The 5,207-nt window shown below is 33.8% G+C and overlaps 2 long non-coding RNA genes across 2 annotated transcripts; both read left to right on the top strand.

Annotated features, from left to right (window-relative positions):
* The first annotated feature begins 708 nt into the window (after positions 1-708).
* Positions 709-1,666, top strand: LOC139430084 (uncharacterized). Its single transcript, XR_011640646.1, has 2 exons — positions 709-1,478; positions 1,532-1,666. It is a non-coding gene; the product is annotated as an uncharacterized lncRNA (long non-coding RNA).
* Positions 1,667-1,910: 244 nt separating this feature from the next.
* On the top strand, positions 1,911-2,960 carry LOC139430085 (uncharacterized). Its single transcript, XR_011640647.1, has 2 exons — positions 1,911-2,168; positions 2,217-2,960. It is a non-coding gene; the product is annotated as an uncharacterized lncRNA (long non-coding RNA).
* The last annotated feature ends 2,247 nt before the right edge of the window (positions 2,961-5,207 follow it).

Raw genomic sequence — 5,207 nt, 5'->3', positions numbered from 1 at the left:
GGCGGTAGTAATGTTATAGTCTGGGGTTGTATGTCGTCGGCGGCTGGAGTAGGCAGTTTAACATTTTCAGAGGATACAATGGATAGGTTCATGTATTTAAATGTTCTGAAAGAAAATTGAAGCAGTCAGCAACCAAAATGGGTTTGTCTCGGGGCTGGTATTTTCAACAAGACAATGACCCTAAGCATACCGCCGACATAGTTGGGGAGTGGATATTGTATAATGTGCCCCATCAGCTTCATTCGCCATCAAGCATTTGTGGGACGAATTAGAGCGTCGTATGACAAAGAAGTATTAAAAATAAAGAAGACCTTAAAAACGCATTAATAGCAGAGTGGAAGGATATTTCCTCTGAAACTACCAAAAAGCTAACAATTTTTAACTAACATTTAAGATTCCGTATGGAGACTTTTCTGTGTCCAAAAACTGAATTTTGTTTATTATTAATAATAAATGTTGTACACACGCGATTAAATCTTTTGTTTCGTTTATTGTACATAATACTTGTTTATATAATAAGTTTTATACTTGCACTAACTTGCACACGTTGTTAAAAACAGATTTTTACGAGGGGTATGTAGACTTTTCTGTTCCACTGTACATATTGATTTGGTTGGCCTACTGGCTCCATCTCTTGGATGTACTTATGTGCTGTGGCGACTTTTCAACAAAACGACAACAACGCAATCGAACCCCTTTTGAAAAAAAATACAGATCTGCAACACCTCGGCTTCCCAGTGAAGATGGGGTGGGTTTGAATTTATAAGGCGCCACGCAGTTTCAGTTACAGATCGCTCTAACTGCGAAGAGGGCTGGAAGGGAAAAGGTTCGACAACACCAACATATAACAAAACACAAAGAAATCGCGGAATCATATACCATATAAAAACAAATTTATTAAAAAAAAAAAAATATGGTAAAACAAAATATAAAGTATATAAGTAGTAAATAAAATAACGGAAATTGTTCAAAAAAAAATCCCGAATAATTAGGGGGGTAAAAGAGAAAGAAAATAATAATGAACTGAATAAAACAAAATTAAAACAAATCTAAATAATGATCGCGACACGTCCCCGATTGACCCGAGCGCTCGATCAGGCGAACGGAAAAGAAAACAAAATCGAAATCAATACCGAAATTAATAACACCCCTAATAAATCCGATAACTTTACAAGAAAAAAATTAATTGACAATTAAAATGAGATAATAATAATAAAGAACTGGTTTAAAGTGAAATGAACAAAATGAACCAGTGAAGTTAACAAAAAAATTAAATGGTAAGTACAAAAGAAAATCTTACTTTATAAAAAATACAAAAGTATCTAACCACACTGATATTCTTTTTGTATAAAAAGGAAAATTCTGACCTTTATTCCAGACTCTTTTGAACGAAGGTTGATGACTTCACGATGACAACAATTATACGTAGATACAGCAACAAAATCCAGCAAACCTCCTTTGGAAACACTTGTTCGATGGTAAATACAGGAAACTTGGGTTATGTAGATTCTAATTTACTTCTTTATTCCAGGTAGTACTTGTTTCCAGGATGGGAGATTTCCCAAGAACTTATATAAGGAATAAGGCTCTCAAGGTGGTATGAGGTTTTAACCAGCAAAATGAATAATCTTTGTAAAAATGTGCAATAAATCCGGTGAAACCGTAATCGTTGAATAATTTCCAAACGAAAAATTAAAGGATTAATTAACTCAGATCCCGAAAAATACGGATATAAATCGATCCAAAATTCTACACAGAATTATACCAAAATGTCGACTTAAAATTCTTGTTAACCATCCAAACACTACAAAGGCTGGTTTCAAAAGAGGAAGAGTAAAATCGCGCACGGGTATACATTTCCCAAGATTTTAACCAAGAAACTCGTTATAAAATCGCGCGATGCCAAGAATTCAAAATCACTCCCTCCCTCTATTATTGACAGTCCGAACTTAAAAATGTAAACAAAATTCATGATAGTAATGAAGAAGAGAAAAAGAAAAGTTTTAAGGTTAAGATTTATTGTGTGATTGTAATGAAGGTAATGAAAAAGAAAAAGGCGTTTAAAATGAGCGAAAGGAAAGGATTTAAGAAAAGTGATGAAAAGGAAAGGATTTTCAAGTGTTTCCAAGTTCGGCTTGCTGTAACAAAAAAACAAAAATTATAACAAGGTAAATAAACAAAATGGTATATAATTCCCCGACTTCTAACAATTACAGACAAATCACAAGGAAATTCAATAACCTCGAACGGAACCGTTACAGTGCTGACGGTCATTCAGCGTTTCACACGGTGGCCAAAGGCTTTTTCTCTAAAAGATATTTCTGCAGCCTCTATTGCGGATACGCTTCAGGCATTATTTCAACCGTTTCAGTATTCCAACCATGATCACTCACGATCAAGGACGACAATTCGAATCACTATTATTTTCAAAATTCCAATTACTTTTAGATACTCATCAAATACATACTTCCGCTTATCATCCACAAAATAACAGTATGATAGAACGATTTCACCGTACTTTGAAATCAGCGATTATTGCCCGAGGAAATTCTACTAGATGGAACAACGACTTGCCCTTGATTCCCCTAAGTCTCAGGCCATCCCTAAAGGAGGATTTAGGTTGTTTATCCGCAGAATTGGTTTATTTATGGTTAGCCACACAGATTACCAGGAGAATTTTTCATACGTACCGAACCATCAATTGAAACTGAACCATTACTATCAAGTTTAAAATCATCTTTTGCTGTTATAAAAAAAGTTCAATCAACCATACATACCAGCCAAAAACCTTTTGTACACCAGGAATTGTCCAGCTCAAACTTTGTTTTTGTTAAGATCACTGGTATTAATCCTACCTTGTCTCCTAGGTACGACCTACCTTGGCTCCTTGGGAGTATTAAGACATATTAAAAATTTTTGGTTATAATGAAACGCAATAAAGAATTAACTGTAAACCTCGATTTGTTGAAACCAGTTTTCATTTTAAACGAAAACGTTACTCCTGAATATAACAATTTAATAATTAATGAAACTAAAAAAATACATTTTAAATTTTTACCAAACGATTTTCCTCTTTCTGTTCTTATCACAGCACGCTACATCCACTTTCCCTCCTATAAGAGAAATGGGAGCTGTGGCAGCAGCTCCATTAAAGAAATAAAAATATAACTTCATTTGTTATTATTATTTATACAAAAGTGTTACGAAAGTTCAACATTTGAAAACGAATAAGCGAAACAGCGATCCAATAAAAGCGGTGTTTGCAGAGGTGTTATGTGAGGCATTTTTTGGCGTCATACCTTCCATTAGAAAGATTGAAAAATCCTATTTTGAAATCTTTCTTAGAAGAATATACACTGCAAAAAGTAGTTCAGTACCTCATGCATCCTCATGATGTTACGGAAATATAATATACCAAAACTATATACTAAAGCAATGGTACTCCTGTAATAAATATCTTGTTACGTGCCGAAACCTTCGGTGTGACAAAATTAGAAGCTAAGGCTCGATAGCTCAGTCTTATAGATTGGGTCGTGGGAGAACGATCCAAAAAGAGTGAAAAATACAATAAGTATAGATAGTAAAAGGGCGCCACCAAGCTCTACCTTTTCCACTTCTAAAACAGTAAACCTAATATGTTGAACTTGGAAACATAAAATATCTGAATAGGTAATGTAAGCGACGAACGATCGAAATGGGGAGAAAATGGGGAGAATTACGTTGAGAACTACTGCAATAATACAAAGAAAATATAGTGATAATTCAATGTAATAAATCAATAAAAAAAAATTAATAATAATACACAAATAAAAATTATAATAAATTTATGTGACTCCTTTTGAGACACGAAATCTCACATAGAGAGAGAGTAAAAAAAATAATATATCGAACGTTGATTAAAACTTGATGTCAAACAATTTGAAGGTTATGAACATGGTTAAAGAAAGTCTTACTGCTATTCTCGCAAAAAAAAATAAAATCATCAATGAAATCAATAGAATTGATATTAAACAAAATGAATGTTATTTGACAGTGAACGTAAGACATAGATAGCTATCTTTGACTTCAATCAGGGACTCTACTGGTCCACAAAACAAACCAAAATCTTGCGAGTCAAGATCACACATAAATAAAATAACCTCAAAGATTAACAGATTTAATTACGATTATCTCTCTCTGTTATTTAATATGAAAATGTACTATTGTTGAACATTATCTAAATACTTAAGCATGAATTCAGTTACTTTAACTATTAATACTCAAGATCAACAAAAAAGAAATTTAAGTTAAATTATTATATAAAAAGAGAAAATTATCAAAATAGAAGCCTTAAGAAAACTTATCTCAAAATAACAATCGTGGTTTGAATTCGGCAGTTATCCAAAACCAATTCCATTCCAGTTCGTTATTAGATGTATTCCATCGTATACAACCAAATAAGAAGTTAGGTTAGGGTAGCGACATCAGCTGACTATACCAAATTATTCTTCGATCTACGATGCAAAGCGACCTTTGATACAGGACATTCAAGGTCAACCAGAACATCCAATGAAGAGACCAATTAAGAAATGACCTACCAAACGAGAAAGAAGTCCTTACAAAAAAATAAATCTCACGGCAACCCCTTCTTCTGTCTCAGAAAAGATCAACAAGTTGTAATGGACGAAGCGTGAAGTTAACCCTTAAATCCGAAAATATCGGTTCGATCAACGATCGAATATGTAATCGGCCTTAATATATCCGCAAAAAACAACGAACCACGAGCTGAAGTTATACAAAACTTTCGGTCAACTCACAATGTGGCCAAACTAAGGCGTCAATAAGGTCAGTATCAACCACGTCTATACAGCAACAGGTGCAACGACAGAAGAGAACGGAAATTGAAATTACGCCTAAAATAAATGCATCGGCGCATGCGTACTAACCAAACCATTGATAGTAGTAAGAGATAGGGTAGAGATCTTTATCAAAAGAACAATCAACAACGAACAACAGATGTCGTGACGAACTCCAACCAACAATTTAAAGAAAAGCAAAAACTATAACTCTATACTAAATTACAAGTTAAACTTGTAACAATCTTATCAAATAACTACATTTGGAGAAGTGCTGATGTAACAGCTGATATTCTTGGTAGATGCGTCGTTAACCTATTAGTAGTGGTTATGCCTCCTACTCAGGTGTCCCAATGTTATTTCATAGCGACA

The sequence above is a fragment of the Onthophagus taurus genome, chromosome 6 (genome assembly GCF_036711975.1).
Source record: "Onthophagus taurus isolate NC chromosome 6, IU_Otau_3.0, whole genome shotgun sequence".
Lineage (NCBI taxonomy): Eukaryota > Metazoa > Arthropoda > Insecta > Coleoptera > Scarabaeidae > Onthophagus > Onthophagus taurus.
This window is presented reverse-complemented; position numbering and strand designations above follow the sequence as displayed.